The sequence below is a fragment of the Aedes albopictus genome, chromosome 1 (assembly GCF_035046485.1).
Source record: "Aedes albopictus strain Foshan chromosome 1, AalbF5, whole genome shotgun sequence".
In the NCBI taxonomy this organism is placed as follows: Eukaryota; Metazoa; Arthropoda; class Insecta; order Diptera; family Culicidae; genus Aedes; species Aedes albopictus.
The window spans coordinates 54,225,732-54,245,414 of NC_085136.1; the positions used below are offsets into that span (position 1 = coordinate 54,225,732).

The 19,683-nt window shown below is 39.1% G+C and overlaps 2 protein-coding genes across 5 annotated transcripts in view; both read left to right on the forward strand.

Moving 5' to 3' along the window:
- The window catches only part of LOC109398858 (ankyrin-1), a 193,405-nt gene that overhangs the window by 168,968 nt on the left and 4,754 nt on the right, over positions 1-19,683 (forward strand). The window lies entirely within an intron of this gene.
- Positions 1-19,683, forward strand: part of LOC115256758 (uncharacterized) — a 398,127-nt gene that overhangs the window by 143,752 nt on the left and 234,692 nt on the right. The window lies entirely within an intron of this gene.

Sequence of the window (19,683 nt, forward strand, 5' to 3'; positions counted from 1 at the left end):
CTTTGCTGAAATGAAGATGGAATTTACTATTCCGAATGGAGAATTACATCTCACAATACCTCCACGGCATGAATACAGTACTTACATAGAAACGGAATTTGCCGAAACATGTGTGGTACTGAATCAGAAAGTTCAACCAAATGTGTTTGTGGCTATAGCAAACCCCGTGAATGGTAAGATATCAATTCGACTGGTAAACATCTCAAAAAAACCAGCAGTAGTTGAAAATTTGAAACCAACGGTATCGTTGGCTGAGAAATACAATGTTATCGAATTGGGAAATGATGGTCAAAAATATGACAGCCTTCGAGCTAGTAAACTGTTGGAGGAATTAAAATTAAATCACTTATCTGGGAGTGATGAAAAAGCCATTAAACAAATATGCTTGAAATATTCCGATGTATTTGGTTTGAAAGGCGATAAGCTTAGTACGACCAATGTTTATTGCCCATCATTAACGGTCAAGCCAAACGTCCAACCTTCATTTAGTAAACCCTACAGACTTCCTGTTTCTCAGAAAGAAGAAGTCTGCAAGCAAGTGAAGAATATGATTGAAGATGGTATTATTGAAGAAACAAAGTCTGAGTGGAACAGCCCTTTATTACTTGTTCCCAAGAAATCAGACAATGATACAAAGAAATGGAGACCACCCAAGTAACCACAAGCATTATAACATTGCACGAATTAGACTGAATATCAACCTTTGCAATGCGAAATGCAGTAATTCCACACTTGTCATGCAATAACACAGCGTAACAAAAATTACCTTTTTGTCTGTCTCAAGAGCAAACTTATGTGTCTCCGAAGAATTTTGGGCCGCTGAATCCGAATCCGGGCTCAGATTTGCTCTAACACGTCACAATTTTGAGCTATACCTCAATTTATAGGGCAAAATATGTGATTTTGGGCTTTTTTGACTGCAAGCCATTAAGCAAGGAAATATTTTTTTCAAGCAATCAAAAGGTTAATTGCTCAATTAACATCTAAATCAACGACTCATGCAAAATATTTCGTTTTACCAAATCGAATTTGATAGTTTTAAGCGATTTATGTTAGGTACGATATTTCCCATACAAGTTACTCTCCAAAAGTTGCATGCAAGTTTCCATACTAACATAAAATGCCTAAATCTATCAAATTTGATTAGGTTAAACGAAATATTTTGCATGAGTCGTTAATTTAGATGTTAATTGACCAATTAACCTTTTGATTGCTTGAAAAAAATATTTCCATGCTTAATGGCTTCCAGTCAAAAAAGCCCAAAATCGCATATTTTGCCCTATAAATTGAGGTATAGCTCAAAATGGTGACGTGTTGGAGCAAATCTGAGCCCGGATTCGGATTCAGCGGCCCAAAATCCTTCGGAGACACATAAGTTTGCTCTTGAGACAAAAAAATGTTGCGCTGTGTAATCCTTTAGATTGGCATTATCAATGTGATGATGCATTGCATTTTTCTTTACATTCGGGTTTATTAAAAGGTGATATAAGATAATCCAATAATTCAACACTGCAAAAACTGAATAAATGCAATGTACAAACTAGCAAAGTTTGCTCTAACAATACAATTATAAAAGCTTGACTCTAATGGTAAACAAATGAAATCAAGAAGATTGAACAACTTTACGGTCAACTCTAGCGGTCTTCAACATTTCTGGTTCGACTCCCGACCAACTTAATCCCCGTTTGAGCCATCGATCGGCGACAGCAAAAGCTATTCAGAGATGAACTTTTCTCTTTTCTGTACGCTGCAATCACATGCCAATAACGATAGAAATCACAATTAGCATATGAGCAATGTGCGAAGGGTGTTGTAGTCGAGGTTTTTATTTTCTTATGTTGATTAAATATCTTCTAAAATGCATTATGTAATTTTCAGTAATTTATCGGAATGTGATAGTTTACTGTATTCTATTACATATGACATAGTCGTTTTACCCTCTACTACAATGATTGAGATAGAAGAACATTTTCCTTTTAGTTAATGAAATATCTGTTGTTATCACTGCAGCAGAAACGGTCCAAGGTGCCAGCGCGTATGGAACTCATCTAGCGGTCTTCAACACTTCTGGTTCGACTCCCGATCCGACTACAAAAAAATAATGGTTCAAACATTAATGTGTGAGGGCATCAGTACCGTCGATAACGAAACGGTGCTAAAAATAGATTTTTGTTTTGGTTTTTCGTGTTGCACGTATCAAGCATGTCAAATGCAAATGTACAGCACATGCATTTATATTACTTTAGCAATGGCTGTCAGCGTGCTGCAATATGTGGCACTAATTTGATTTTAGTGGGGCCCTTTTCGACTTTAATATTGCTTCAATGGGGTGTTTAAAGTAATGCAGCATTATATTCATAATTTTAATTATCAATATATGGCAAAATTGATGCACTTATATACAGCTTCGTGGTTACTTGGGCAGTTATTGATTATCGGAAAGTCAATACTAATCTTCAAGACGATAAATTTCCATTACCTAATATAGAAGAGGTAATCGATTCACTCGCAGGTTCACAATATTTTACACATTTAGATCTGTCACAAGGTTACTACCAGTGTGAACTTAAACCGGAGGACAGACCCATTACAGCGTTTGCGACTCCATCCGGTCAGTATCAAATGACTAGATTACCGATGGGATTGCAGACAAGTCTATCATCGTTTTCTCGATTAATGACAGTTGCAATGTCAGGATTAAATTTAACTAAATGTTTAATTTACCTTGATGATATTATTGTGTTTGGGAAAACATTTGACGAACACAATAAAAATTTATTGTCTATTTTTCAGCAACTACGAGAAGTTAAGTTTGAAACTTAACCCTGCTAAATGTAATTTCTTGAAGCAGGAGTTGATATATCTAGGACATTTTATTTCAAAGGAAGGTGTACTACCTGATCCTCAGAAAATTGAAACAATTAAAAATTGGAAGAGTCCTTCATCATCTGATGAAGTTAAGAGATTCGTGGCTTTTGCGAATTATTACAGGAAACATATCCGAAATTTTGCAAGTTTATGTTCACCTTTGAATTATTTAATACGTAAAGGAATTGAATTCAATTGGACTTCGGAATGCGAAAACGCATTTCAACAATTGAAAGAGCGGTTCATCAGAGCCCGCCTGTGTTAGATTATCCAGATTTTAGCAAGAATAATACATTTAAACTACACACTGACGCATCTGGTTATGGTATAGGAGCGGCTTTAAGCAACAAAAATGATAAACCAATAGCGTATGCGAGCAAAGCTTTAAACAGTGCTGAGAAATACTATTCAACAATCGAAAAGGAACTTTTGGCCATAGTCTGGGCAATTCAGCATTTTCGTGTATATTTAAATTGAATTGTATGCCGACCATAGACCTTTAGTTTACCTTTTTACATTAACGGATCCATCGAGTAGGTTGACGAAATTTCGTCTGGCCCTCGAGGAATACAATTTTGACGTCTACTACAAAAAAGGTTGTGAAAATGCTGTGGCGGACGCGCTATCACGCATTTCAACAATTGAATTGATAGACATGCATGAAAAACTCAGCGTTGAGGCATTCGTAACAACCCGAATGCAATCGAAGAAGGAAAATAAAAATTCTTTCAAAGAAGTAGTTACTGGCCATGACACTTCAAGTGGAAACATAGTTGAACTGAAAGTACAAAATTTTTTTTTTTCTGATATCGTTACATGGATTCCTGAAAAAGAAGAAATTATCATAAAACCAACGGATTCATTGGCTTCGTTACGACGAACAATGGAAGAACTTGGATCAATATGTAAAAAACATAATGTCGGAGAATTATACATTCGATAAAACGATGATTGTGCGCACAAATTCTATGAAAAAGTTGTACAACATGATTTAATAAAAAGGGTACCCTCGATTTTAAGAATTTCAAATAAAATTAAAATTATAAATGACGACATTACGAAAAAAAACTAATCCTTAACGATTACAGTGGGGACCCGATTTTGTCAGCCCCCGATTTTGTCTACCCCCGATTTTGTCTACCCCCGATTTTGTCAGCTTTTTGACCCGATTTTGTCAGCCTTTTTTGAAGTAAAAAAATATATTTGTATTTCATTTAGAAGTTCAATTTTATAATCATTATTAATGCAGTTGATGTCTTTAGGCGTCATAGAAAAATTACGAAATGTACAAAACTCGTGTAATTTTTGAAAACGGCCATACTTGTTTTGCAAATCAACACATTGAGGCAATTTTGGCACCCAACCCTCGCCAATGTTTTAAACCAATATTGTTTTAAATTGCTAAAAGATTCCAGCTCTCTCTTTTCTTGGCGTAACGTTCCAACTGGGACACAGCCTGCTCCTCAGCTTAGTATTTTATGAGAACTTTTACAATTTTTAGCTGAGATCCCCCACAGCTAATGTTTATTTTGCATTTGCACATATATCGTATGGTAGTCATAAAGATATTTTCCGACACGAATGCCTTTTATGGTAAAGTGTCGTAAATAAATAATAATAATAATAATAATAATAATAATAATAATAATAATAATAATAATAATAATGATGTAGGTGGGAGCTCAGGTAAAATAACTCCTGGGCGTCCATGAAAAACCACCATTTGAGGAGTGGGAGCTCAAGGTAAAATATCTCCTGGGCGACCATGAAAAACCACCCTCGGCGAGCAGCGGCGCTTGAGCCAAGCTATTTAGCACTGTACTTGGAGTAAATGCCAATGCAGAACCCGTAGCTTCCGGGAATGAAAGCACACCCATATGGAGACACGAGCTAGACGAAATAGAAGAATGCGATCGCCCGAGGAGGGAGCCCCTACTGGAGCTGGTCCTGGAACGGGGGACAGAGCGAGCGGCCAGCGGCTGGAAGAGGAACTGGTGCAAGAGCGGCCTTCCAGTCAACGGGCACAGCCCGTACCACGAACGCAGAGCAGAAACGGCAGCAATAGCAATCACCAAGGCCATGCTGCACCTGCCAATGTTGCTGTGGCTGATCGACGTCAGTCACTCACGTTAGCAGGCGGCCGACGGCAGCGGATCATGTGGACGAGGGAGATGAATATGTACGTGATTCGCTGCTATTTTGTCTGCACGAGGATGGAGACGGACATGTCCGGCAGATCAGGGATGCTGGAAATGTTCAACGAGAGATTCCCTCGCTTTGCGAACCAGCTTGACTTGAACAAGCTGTACACACGACAGCGAGCAATTATGTCTCATAATATGCTCACAGCTGCAGAAGTGGAGTGCATCAAGCTGGAAGCGCAGAGGGAATTGGGAGAGGAGAGGACAAGATCGAGCGATACGTCGAGAAGGAGTTCTGACGGGCTGGATGCATCGAACGCGAGTGAGAGTCGTGATACGACTGCACCCACTGCTCCAGGACCAACAGCGGATATGCAACGACAGCAACTACGAGACGAACTAGCGCTCCACATGGCCACAGCAGTCACGCAGTTCCGTGGGACAGACCCCATGTCCCGGCACCGAATACCAAAGCTGCGGAATTCCTATCGGTTAACAAGTGCAGTAAGCATCCTAAACCAGGATATTTTGCCACAGTACTTGGAGGCCGTACAGCACCTTGAGGATCTGCAGTTTACGGTGTATTCAGCTGCGGTGGCTGTTGTCAAGACGCTGGGACTGCGGACGCGCCCGCAAGGCGACGGTGAAGGTCGCACACGCCCCAGCACACAGAAACCCGCGTGGATGCGACGTTTGGAGAACCGGATCGCCACATTGCGGACCAAGATTGGTCGATTAACACAGTACAAGCAGGGGAATCGATCAACGAGGCTAGTTCGTTATGTTGCTGAAATTGTGAAGCCCGCAGAACTCCGAGATCTCACAGAAGTCAACATTACGGAGATCCTCGACACCCATGTACAGCGGTTGAGTGCTCTTGCGAAACGATTGCGGCGTTATGGAGAATGTTCGAAGCGGAAGGAACAAAACCGGATGTTCAACATTAACGAAAGAGAGTTCTACAACTGCATCCGAAACGACAAGCCTGACTATGGAGAAGGCCTTCCGGAGATTGGCGAAGTCACACAGTTCTGGGCCAATCTATGGGAGAACCCTGTCCAGCACAGCGACGATGGGATGTGGTTGGCAGAAGAAGAGCGACAGTGTAATGGAGTTGGAGACATGACCGCGGTCGTAGTAACCGCTCAGGATGTACGCGAGGCTACCCGGTATACCAGAAATTGGGCTGCACCAGGACCCGATTTCGTGCACAATTTTTGGTATAAAAAGCTCACGACGATCCACGGGCGGATGGCGGAATGCTTCAACATGGTGCTAGAAGACCCCACGCAGCTACCAGAGTTCATTACCAGGGGTATCACTTATCTTCTGCCGAAGGACCAAAACACAGCTGACCCAGCAAAGTACAGACCAATAACGTGTCTTTCGAGTCTGTACAAAGTGCTGTCGTCGGTGATAGCGAGGAGGATACAAACCCACTGCGATGCCAACAACGTGATGACCGAAGAACAAAAAGGGTGTCGCAAAAACACGCAAGGCTGCAAAGATCAGGTCATTATAGATGCAGTCATTGTGGGTCAAGCCACCGATAAGCAGAGGAACCTGAGCATGGCGTACATCGACTACAAGAAGGCGTACGACTCAGTGCCGCACTCGTACCTTCTCAAGGTGCTGCAGTTGTACAAGGTAGACGGGAACATCATCAGGCTGATGCAACACGCGATGGGGATGTGGAGCACGTCCCTACAAATCACCGACGGAACAGCTGTGTTGCGGTCCAGAACTCTCAGCATCAGGAGGGGGATATTTCAAGGCGATACCTTCAGTCCGCTATGGTTCTGCCTTGCAATGAACCCCCTCAGCAGAGCACTCAACCAATGCAACTATGGCTACCAACTGAAAAGTGGGGGAAGGAGTATAAGAATAACCCACACCTTCTTTATGGACGACCTGAAGCTGTTTGCGGAATCAGTACAGAGGCTGCATCAACTGTTGCAGCTTGTGACGGTGTTCAGCAACGACATCCGGATGGAGTTTGGAATTGACAAATGTCGGTCAGTCCATCTTCGCCGGGGTCAAGTAGTGGACGCCAGCTGTTTCCGCGTCAACGAACAGGAGGAGATTCGGAATATGGTTGAAGGCGAAGTGTACAAGTACCTCGGCTTCCTGCAACTTAGAGGTATTCGCCACACAGCGATCAAGAAGGAACTGCAGGACAAGTTCTTGCATCGTGTCAACTGTGTTCTGAGGAGCTTTCTGTCAGCCGGCAACAAGGTGAAGGCGATCAACACGTTTGCTGTGCCCCTGTTGACCTACAGCTTTGGGGTGGTAAAGTGGACCAAGACTGACCTCGAGGCGTTAGAACGAGCAGTACGAGTGGCGTTCACCAAGCACCGCATGCGCCATCCAAAGTCGTCCATTGAGAGAGTCACCCTGCCACGCGCAGTAGGAGGAAGAGGCGTCACCGATATCCAGGCACTGTGTGTCTCCCAGATCCAGCAGCTGCGGGCATATTTCGTAGAAAGCCAGAACCGTCACGAAATGTACCGCACTGTATGTGAAGCTGACCACGGTTACAGCGCCCTGCATCTGGCGCAGGAGGATTATCAGCTGAACTGCGACATCAAGACCGTCGACGAGATGATCGTAACGTGGAAGCAAAAGGAGTTGCATGGGACGCACCCCCATCAACTGGAACTCGAGCACATCGATAAGGCGGCGTCAAACGCGTGGCTGGTGCGGGGTGACCTCTTCTCAGAAACAGAAGGTTTCATGGTAGCCATCCAGGACCGGGTAATTGCGACGAAGAACTATCGGCGGTACATATTGCACGAGGACGTGGAGGACCGTTGCAGGAAGTGTAATTCAGTAGGAGAAACGATCGAGCATGTCGTTGCAGGCTGTTCAGTGTTAGCTGGATCAGCTTACCTCGATCGTCACAACGAAGTTGCCAAGATTGTGCACCAACAGCTTGCTTTAAAGCACAACTTGGTCGACAGATTTGTACCCTACTACAAGTACCAGCCGGACCCGGTTCTGGAAAATAGTTGCATAAAGCTGTACTGGGATCGCGAGATCATTACGGACGTCCTCATTCGTGCCAACCGGCCTGACATTGTGGTTTTCGACAAAAGGATGAAGCGAGTAACTCTCATCGACATCGCTGTACCGTTAGACCATAATGTCCAATCAACGTTCTCCGGCAAGATAACCAAGTACCACGACCTAGCGGAGGAGTTGAAGCAGATGTGGCACCTGGAGGACGTCCGTATAGTTCCGGTTGTCCTCTCGGCAACCGGAGTTGTCCCTAAATCTCTCCTGAGGTCCCTAGACGAGCTGGAATTGAAGAAGGACCTGAACAGCATCCTGAAAGCGGTGATTCTTGGAACCTGTAGTATAGTTAGGCGGTTCCTGAATCATCACAACTGAAAGTACATCCAAAAGCAGACTCATTAGGATAAGCTAAAAAACCGGCTAATGAGATCCACAGAGCCTAATCCCCTTTGGCATTCCGATTGCCCGGGGTAGGTGAAAGTTTCCAGCAATTTTTGCTGAGAAGTGCCAAAACTCTATAATAATAATAATAATAATAATAATAATAATAATAATAATAATAATAATAATAATAATAATAATAATAATAATAATAATAATAATAATAAAGATATTTTATACACAAGGTAGCTAAGTAAATGTCGATTGTGAAATGGATTCTGGGCTAACCGGGAATAAAACTCCTCACCCTCAGCATGGTTTTGGTGATTGCACGTGCGCTTACCACATCGGCTATATGGGCTTAAAGACTATTCTTCTGAATTTCTTCAGGAACAGAACAAACAATAAACGCTGCCTGTTGTTGTGATTACAAGTCAATTCATTGACTTCTTTCCGGCATCTCTGGGATTCCCCTAGGTTTACTTGTTTGGATTGATCCAGATAGACGCAACATTTGGCGCAATATTTCGAATTTTTGCTTCCCCCTTCCTTCTGAGCACATGACCCATTTTTCATGTAATCTCTGACCAGTAACAGATAGAACAGACTCCCCTCTGTCTAATGACGGGATAAGTTTGCATAAATAAATTGAAATACACCTAGACGGAGTGGAAGAAGTTGAGACATACAATGGTTGTTCCGCCCTTTTTTACATGTTGGTCTAGATTTATTATGAGATTTGTATTGTAGATTCCCTTCAAAAATTGCTGTCAGAAATGTATTCATTAGAAATTCTTAAGGAATTCGAGATGGGATTCCCCAAAAAAATCTTGCTGCGATTCCTTCAAGAACTTTTGCGTGGTTTCTTGTAACAATTTTTGCTGGTTTCTCCAAGAATTCCGCCGGAAGTTTTTAAAGGAATTCTTCCGGGAATTTTTAACGATTCATTAAGGTGTGTCTCTTTAAGATTTTTTCAGGCATTCCTCATGTGATTTCTCCAGAAGCTTTTCTTGAAACTTGTTCTGGAACTCTGGCTAGGATTCCTCCAAAAGTTTTGCTGATATTCTTACAGCATTTTTTTTTTCAAAAAATTTCTACATGAACTCCTCCTACAGCTATGTATCTAGGGGTTTCTCCAAGAATTTCTCTTAGAATTCCTCTTACATTTGCTACGTGGATTTATCCAGAGATTTTCCTAGCGATTCTTTCAAGACATCCTGCTGGCATTTCTCCATTCATATCTGTTTGGATAGTCCAGGAACTTCTGCTGGAGTTCCTCCAAGAAATTTTCTGGAAATTTCTCTAAGAACATTTTCAGATATTTCCCTAAGAATTGTTCATGCATTCTTCCTATGATACCCCCAGGTTGACGAACTCCTGTTGAGATTGCTTCAGAAATTCTTCACTAGTGATGTATTGTATTCAGAGTATTATGTAGATACTTCTGAAATAATTCCTATATGAATTACTGCGTGCATTAGTCCATGAATAAATCTACGGAAGGCACAAATTTTCCAAATGGAAGAGAACGTGCGCCTGGAGCCAACCTAGTGATGAATAAATCTAGTGAATTTCCAAGGTATTTTTTCAAGAATTCCTCTTGGGGTTCCATCAGAGATCCTTCTAAGAATTTGGTAAAATGTTCCTCTATTAATGCTTTCAGTTATTACTCTTACAAGAATTCCTCTAGAGTTTTCACTATGATTCCTCTATTAGATTTCCCAATTGGGCAATTGGCCCTCTATGGATTTCCCGGAGGTCCCGCTTGAGATTTTTCCTGGGTTACCTCTTGGTATTTCTTTACGAAAATCCCTTGGAATTGCTTCTGAAATTCCTTTTGAAAATTATGTTGGAAATTCTTCTGCAATTCATTTCTGAAATGGTTTCTCCTTAAACTGCTCCTGATATTTCCCAAGTACTTTTTTGCAGGAATTCCTCCATGGATTTCTCAAGAAGATTTCTTCAAAGATTGTAATGATTTTTCACAAAATGCTAACAAAATGCCTCTAGAGATTTCTACGGAGATTGCAGTAAGGATTATTTTAGAAATTACTTAACGGATTTATCCGGAGCTCCTGTAAAGGTTTTTGCAGAAACTATTGAAGGAATTCCTTCCGGAATGTCTTGAGGGTTACGTTCCGTATATCCTCGGGTAGTTTCTCTAAAAATTTCCCCGAACATTTCTTCAAAGATTTAAAAGAGCCTAATCTTTGGAAATTAAAGTGGAAAGGCAGCGGAAACGTAGCCATTTCGGACAGTTTGAATGTCCATACTTGTCAATCAGATGTTGGTTCATTTTCATTCGTTGACAGCTAAAGTTAGATGTTATGATTTAAACTGCGCTAACCAGTGTCAACTGTCTTCTATAGACCATAATTGCTATAAGCTAGGAGAAGGCTGTGTTCCAGTAGGGATGTTATGACGAGAAGGAAAAGAAATTAAAGATTTAATAGTTCTGCTGTAAAAAAGCACTGAATGTTAACTTTGCCAAATACCATTTTTTTCTGTGCTTTTAACACCCTTTCGATTGTTTTTACCACAAAAGGTTCGCTCAAATATTACGTAACGCAAAATTTGGCAATTTTAGACCCTATCCGCTATCCCTCCACCGCGTAACTATTAAATTTTAAAATTTTGTATGAAGCGTAACACAGTGCTAGACCCCCCCCCTCATTGGCGTTACGTAATACTTGAACGAACTCAAAGCAGACCCTCCACACCTATCTCCGTCTCTGACGTGCTCAGAACAATTTTTCATGAATAAAAAAATGATTTTAAAAAATGTCCCGATTTTGTCAGGTACCCGATTTTGTCAGCCCAAAATGCTACCAGGGGCTGACAAAATCGGGTCCTTACTGTATCACATATTGCCGACTGCAGGTCATGCAGGTATTAAAAGAACAATCAACACCATTAGGCAGAAATATTATTGGAAAGGCATTAACCAAGATGTATCTACATTTGGGTAACTCTCGCTGAGACCGTCCCACTATTTAGGGAACGTTCAAAAATTACGTCCAACATTTGGGGGAGGGGGGGGGGGTCTAGAAAAGTGTGACAGTACGTGTATTGGGTATAGGGAAATTGCGTGACAGAGGGGGGAGGGGGGGTCTAGAAATCCCGAAAAACGATGGACGTAATTTTTGAATCTTCCCTTACACCATGTCTTCAAAAATGTTTTAGATGGTGATTTTCTGAAAGTCCTCGACAATAAAGTAAGAAAAATGCATTTGGTTACTCAAATTGATGGACCCCCCGTTAGTTGAAGCCACAGCAATTTTTATGGACCCCTCGATTTTGGTCAATTGTTGGCTCATTCAAACCGTTATAACTCGAAAGTTTCTCCAAAACAAGAGGAATGATTGAGCTATTTTTTGCAGATATAAAAAGTTAGGTCGGCCATATTGATTTCGGCCGCCATCTTGAATTTATTTACAAAAACTTTTTTTTCGCCATGTTGGCAACCACCGATTTTCAAAATTTTACATCAATTGAGAGCTGGGGCATTTATACACAACATATAAAAAAAATTAGAGATGTATGTTTTTCCTATCAAAAGTTATCTGTGGTTTTGTAAATCATGTCACTTTTGCGCCCAGTGCGCACCGGTTGTTTATATAAATGCAGCGTTATTTCACAGTGTTTACGAACAATAATTGAAATTTTGAACCCACTAATGAAAAGCTGAAAGTTTCAGCTTTCCAAAACACTGTAAAAGTTTTAAAAACAATACCCGCATCATTGAGAAACAGTTGAAAACGGGATCGAACTTCAAATTTTCCTAAATTTTGCTGCAGGTGTGTTTGTGTGTGCATTAGGGTGTCCCAAAATAGAAAAAGTGTCAAAAAGTTAACTTGCTCACCCTTAGAATGATAGATTAGGGTCTTAGAAACAATAGTTCCATACATGAAAACTCAATCAAAAAATATTTAGAGGTTGCACGCATCGATTTTATGAAAAATGGACGATTTTTGGTATATTTACCAAAAAATGCTAATATGAGTTGAAAAATAAAAGAAATAAAAGTCATCAATCAAAGTAAATCATAGTTCTGGGTCCCGCAAACAAAGTTTGGAGGGAGTTTAGGTCGACAAAGCTGATTTTATATATTTGGCAAAGGTTAACATATCAAAAAATCGCGATTTTTTTCACCAAATTTTTCAAAAATGCTCAATTTATAGGGATTTTGAGATTTTTCCTGTGATTTGCGTTTCCCTTATTTTATAGCAAATTTTGTGTAGATTATTTCGGCTGAAGACAGTTTTGAGCTATCTCTTTCATGAGCTGAGATATCGGTATGATAATGATTACACAATCAATGAAAAAAATCGTGTTTTCGTACGTTAATCGATTTTGTTCACTAGTTTCCATGGCTACCATGCAATTAAAACAACACGCGACAAATGTTTGACATAATAGTACGTGCAAGTGTACATTTTTGCAGAATGTCAGGAATTATTGGCTTGCTTTGATCATTACTGCATGACAGCAACAATATGAAAAGGCTTTGTGAGTTAATCATTGTTTTATATCTATATACACATGCTGAACAAAACTTTTCACACCCGCTTTGTGAACACGAGAAGAATTTTTTTTTCTTAGATTTCATCTGTTGATCAGATAACAGTAGTAAGCTACCTATTCAAAACTTGTAATTTTGGTTGCAAATTATGTTTTAACAAGTAAGCTGCGCAGCAGAAAGATTTTAGCATTGGCATTTCTTAGGTTAACACCTCTTGTAACATATTAGACCAGTCACTAAGTTATATTTATTTTTTTTAAATAATAGTAGAATCTAAACATCCTGATGCTTTCTAAAATCCAACCCTTGCTGCAAATATGTGCGCTAATGGTTTGTTTTCAAAATCAAATTATATAATAGATCTCAATATTATGTAAAGAACCTGATTTAGTTCAAATTCGCGAAAAAAGAAGAAAAAATATCCTAGTATTCGCAAAAACTCCTGCATTTACATCTCATTTCACTATTATGCTTCTGAACTGAGTTATAGATAAATGAGTCAAATGATTGCCAGGTGATTGAAAACCTTGTCGAAAACACCATTGCATTTTAGTGGTTTTCAATGTTAGAGCAGTAGTTCTGGTATAACTAGAAAGAACATATATGTTAGCTTAACAAGAGTACCAACACCTATTTAAAAAGGTAAACATTGTTGAGCGATCTTCACATCAATCAAAATATATCATAGAACTTCACACATGGGATTTGATTGTCTGACTTGCGATCACTTATATTATTAAAATTTCACAACGAGTCACTTCTTGAGTCTTTCTTTGAATCAGTAAGCACAATCAATGTAAAATTAGCAAAGTAACCTAACTTTGTTCGAAAAATCTTCAAAAATGTGTACTTGCATAACATGTCATGTACATGTACATGTGTACTTGCATAACATGTCGTGTACATGTCAAACATTTGTTATTTGTTTTTTTGCATGGTAGCCATAGAAACTAATGAACAAAAACAAATAACATAAGAAAATCCGATTTTTTCATTGATTGTGTTATCATTATTATGCCGATATCTCAACTCATGAAGGAGATAGCTCAAAACTGTCTTCAGCTGAAAAAATCAACACAAAATTTGCTATAAAAAAAGGGAATTTCCAATCACAGGAAAAATTTCAAAATCCTTATAAATTGAGCATTTTTGAAAAATTTGGTGAAAAAAATCGTGATTTCTTGATATTTTAACCATTGCCAAATATATAAAATCAGCTTTGTCGACCTAAACTCCCTCCAAACTTTGTTTGCGGGACCCAGAACTATGATTTACTTTGATTGATGACTTTTATTTCTTTTATTTTTCAACTCATATTAGCATTTTTTTGGTAAAAATATCAAAAATCGTCCATTTTTCATAAAATCGATGCGTGCAACCTCTAAATATTTTTTGATTGAGTTTTCATGTATGGAACTATTGTTTCTAAGACCCTAATCTATCATTCTAAGGGTGAGCAAGTTAACTTTTTGACACTTTTTCTATTTTGGGACACCCTAGTGTGCATGCTTTACGCCTGCTCTGATGCTGATGCGTGTCGTTAATGGTGCGCATGGAAATGTATGGAGAAAACGTGATATGATTTACAAAAATGCAGATAACTTTTGATAGGAAAAACATACATCTCTAATTTTTTGATATGCTGTGTATAAATGCCTAGCTTTCAATTGGTGCAAAAATTTTGAAAATCGGTGGTTGCCAACATGGTGAAAAAAAAGTTTTTGTAAATAAATTCAAGATGGCGGCCGAAATCAATATGGCCGACCTAACTTTTTATATCTGCAAAAAGTAGCTCTATCATTCCTCTTTCAAACAACATTTCGTTTTGAGGTGGTTTTTGGAGAAACTTTCGAGTTATAACGGTTCAAATGAGCCAACAATTGACCAAAATCGAGGGTCCCGTAAAAATGAATTAACTACATCGGCTGTTTTCCTACTCTCCGCATCGACCAATGTGGCGCTAGCTTCTATGCGCGAAAAATCGCTAAAAGTAAATCGCAAAAATATTGTATGGCGAATACCATCTAAAGGCAAATTTATCGAAGTGGAATACATTATTCGAAAAAATATTTGGTAGTGGTTGTGCACACAGCAAAAAAAATCTTGTAATATCACATCATTTTCGATGCACATCAGTCGCGTCGTAAAATTGATGTAAAAGTTACATCCGTTCTACGCAGCAAATCAGCCGCCGCAGCTTGAAAGTGTGTCTAGCAATCGCTAGAACCGGAAAGATTGATGAATCATATATAAGTAAAATATTGGCATGGATTCGTACACTGATCCGTTGATTGTGAGGCATATCCCTTACCTCTCGGTTATTTCACCGAGTTGGGAGGTAGATGATAAATATGATACTGCTTCTGAGTGTTCGCTGGAATGGGTTTGTTGACACTTTCCGGTGCCAACAAGGGTGTACATGGTGAGTGTGATAAATGTTGAAATACGATGTAACCGAATGAAATTACGTTCAAAAATGGATACATCGCCAGAAAATACGCGCCTGGATATTACAAAATTATTTGCTGTGCACAATGGTGACTACTATTAAGCCTACCAAATATTTTTTCAGCAAAAGCTTTCTATTTCAAGTAATTCAAGTTTAGATGCATTTCGCCATACAAAATTAAATTGATTTACTCCTGCTGATCAACTGTGGCTGCGCGCAAAGCGGGTAGTCCATTGTTGTGGGTTTAACTAACGGGGGGTCCATCAATTTGAGTAACCAAATGCATTTTTCTTACTTTATTGTCGAGGACTTTCAGAAAATCACCACCTAAAACATTTTTGAAGACATGGTGTAAATAGTGGAACGGTCTCAGCGAGAGTTACCCATTTATAAAATCTTGCGAAAAATACCAAAAGTTTAAAGCAATCAATGTTGCGAAACCACATATGATTGTAACCACGACAGCTGAAAGTGCATTTGAAAAAAAATATTTGGATTTAGTAGGTCCACTTATACCCTCTGATGGATATGAGTATATATAATAGAGGTAATAAACTATAGAAGAAGAATGTCGCTAGCGTCGCTGCCGAAACATCTCTTGCTGGCGGAGATAGGCCGGGCTATATGTGTCAAAGCGAAACAGTATGCAGTTTGACAGATAGATACCCGACATGTTTGCGAGCGAGAACAAAGGGAACAGCAGCGACATTCGTCCTCTATAGTTTATTAACTCTATTGTATATATATATAACGCAGTGCGAACTGACAAAGTTCATTACTGCAACCCCAATCAAGAATAAGACAACGGAAGCTGTAGCTGAAGCATTTATAAAAAATATCATATTAAAGTATGGAATACCAGATAGAATTGCTTCTGACAGAGGAGCAGAATTCATGTCTGAATTATTTACAAAAATTGCACAACTTTTGAATATTGAAAAACTTAACAGCACAGCATATTATCACCAATCAACTGGAGCTTTAGAAAATACTCATAAAAGTCTTGGGAATTTTCTAAGGATTCAATGTGACAATAAACTTTTTTCATGGACAAACTGGGAATTTGCGTATAATAAAACAGTACATTCCACAACAAAGTATACCCCTTTTTACCTAGTTTATGGGAGACCGTCAAAAATGCCTTCTAACTTGGTGGAGAGCCACCCTGAGCCTCTGTACAATGTTGACGACTACTGTAAAAGAATCAAGGCAACGTTACAAAGAAGTCAGAGATAGGCTTATAGAGGAAAAGACAAAAAGGATAGGAGATATAAATAAAAAATCCAAAGATTTCGCTTACGAGAAAGGAGATTTTGTTCTCATTAAAAATGAGATAGGGGAAAAACTAGACGTGAAATATAATGGTCCATACCAGGTACTGGAGGACATGGGAACAAATGTAAAAGTTTCCATTAACAATAAGGAAGATATAGTACATAAAAGTAGGATAAAGCATTTTATAGGACGTGTGGTGGATGCATGACCTTGAGTAGGTTATATGTACCACATAAAACTTTACCTTGAGTAGGTACAGATTAATCATTTGCTTTAGGATTTTATGATGCACCTTGAGGAGGTTAAGTCCAAGATATGAAGTATCGAGGACCTTATGCATTACATAACATCCCATAATAGAAGATTAGGAGTCACGTGTGGTAGATAAGCGAGCAAGTTTAACAAACTGTATATAGTGTTACTGAACTTTTATATATTTTTCATATATTATACAAAGCACAAGTATGTGTTTGAATCCTTCATTAATATTATTATGTTTCAGATTTTATAACTAAACGAAATAATACTTTATACTCAACAATCAAAATGTAATAACAATTAGCTAGATTAGATCACTATTGATTTAAAAATTTAACTATAGCAAATTTTTAAATTTTATTAGGATAGGCGTGTGGTGGATACGGCCCTGGTAGCAGCGCATAAAGTGCTGATAAATAAACAACTCCAGTTAATGTGTCAACACAAGCTCAGCATAACTGCAATCATACCACCCGGGCGATGACCGCCCAAGCGATGAATGCGATTATGCTGAGATTGCATAAAGGGTCACGTAGCTACCACCGAGGGAGACCCTAAGTTAAGTCTGAATTAAGAATAAAGAATCAATCGTAGTCGAACCACTAACTGAACGCGTCGTTCTTAATGATCACGTCCCTCATTAAATACGGGTAACATAGCAAATGGCTTCCATTATCATCATTCTTGATGCCCACGCTGACAAACACCGGATTGGCCAGCTAACAAAAAATCCGGAAGATCGCCCGCCGGAGGCATAACAAAAGCTCCTCAAATTAATCGTATGCAGCGGCCGTTCGCTCGTTGCAACCACAAAGAACAGACGTCCAAGCTCATGTAGTGCTCTTGTGTAAAGTATTGCAACGGTTGTTTTGAAATAACTGGGAATGTGGCCATTACGCGGCGCTGTCAAATTTCGAATCGGGGTACAAATTTGCCGTTGTTTTACCTTTTGGCGCTAGTGTCACCAAGTGTGCACCCTAGTATAGTTTCACCTAGAGAATGTGTTGGTTTTACTTGGAAAACAATAATTGAATTCTTGTTCAACTTGTTTCTTACTGAAAATAATTAAACTAATTATCAATGGATTCCTCAAATTTTGTTGCTGGGTTAGTGAAATAGTCATAAACATTTTGTTATTTAAGCAAATACAGCTCAGAATCTGAGTAGGAAAATTTAAAGGTGCGCTAGTGAAATATTTCTTCAGAAAGCGCCATCACAGAGAACAGACGTCCAAGCTCATGTAGTGCAGTTGTGTAAAGCATTGCAACAGTTGTTTTGAAATAACTGGGAATGTGGCCATTACGCGGCGCTGTCAAATTTCGAATTGGGGTACAAATTTGCCGTTGTTTTACCTTTTGGCGCTAGTGTCACCAAGTGTGCACCCCAATATAGTTCCACCAAGAGAATGTGTTGGTTTTACTTGGAAAACATTTATTGAATTCTTATTCAACTTGTTTCTAATTGAAAATAATGAAACTAATTATCAATGGGTTGCTCAAATATTGTTGCTGGATTAGTGAAATAATCATAAACATCTTGTTATTTAAGCAAATACAGCTCAGAATCTGAGTAGGAAAATTTTAAGGTGCGCTAGTGAAATATATCTTCAGAAAGCGCCATCATGGTGTCGAAACAAGTTTTTGAGTGGGAAAGTCACCGTCGATGTCGCTACTGAGCTTGTTTTTTCTTTACACAAGATTTTCAAGCAATTTTGTTCGAGCATGTTCGTCTGTTCTCTGTGATTATATGTAGCTTATACCATAAAATTTTCATCAAAATCGGTTCAGTATTTGTGGAGATATTGTGAATCCTGAAAACTGCAATTTTTAAATTTTGTACAAAGAGGCACTCAAATCTCTGTGGTAAAATGCATCTAAACTCGAATTTCTCGAAATGGAAAGCTTTTACCGAAAAAATATTTGGTAGGCACCAAACCGGTCATCATTGTGCACAACCACTACCAAATATTTTTTCGAATAATGTGTTTCACTTCGAGAAATACGCCATTAGATGCTATTCGCCATACAATATTTTTGTGATTTACTTTTAGCGATCTTTCGCGCATAGAACCTAGCGCCACATTGGTCGATGCGGAGAGTAGGAAAACAGTCAAAGCATTTAATTCATTGAGAGAATTTTCAGTATGGCACTCATTTCGAGCGCAAAGAATTAACTGCATCGGCTGTTTTCCTACTCTCCGCGTCGACCAATGTGGCGCTAGCTTCTATGCCCGAAAAATCGCTAAAAGTAAATCGCAAAAATATTGTATGGTGAATAGCATCTAAAGGCAAATTTCTCGAAGTGGAACACATTATTCGAAAAAATATTTGGTAGTGGTTGTGCACAATGGTGCCCACAATTAAGCCTACCAAATATTTTTCGGGAAACGTTTTCTATTTCAAGTAATTCAAGTTTAGATGCTTTTCGCCATACAAAATTAAATTTGTTTACTCCTGCTGATCAACTGTGGGTGCGCGCAAAGCAGGTAGTCCATTGTACAGTGATTCTTGTATCACATGTGTGTCATAAGTATAATGCGACAGTATTTGGCTGTTCCGCAAACGACTTAATGACTGTGAAAAAAATGAGTCCTATACTATGTGCCAGCATTTGAAAACTGATTATAAAAACAACATGCTGTTTCTCCTTTGGTTTCTTATAGTCCAATATTGACAGTGAATGCTTTTCAAAAGCAAGTAAGGATCTACGCTTACTATGCTGGTTTTACTCGGTGCGGAGATTTCCGCACAGCGATCCATTTTTTTTTTAATTTC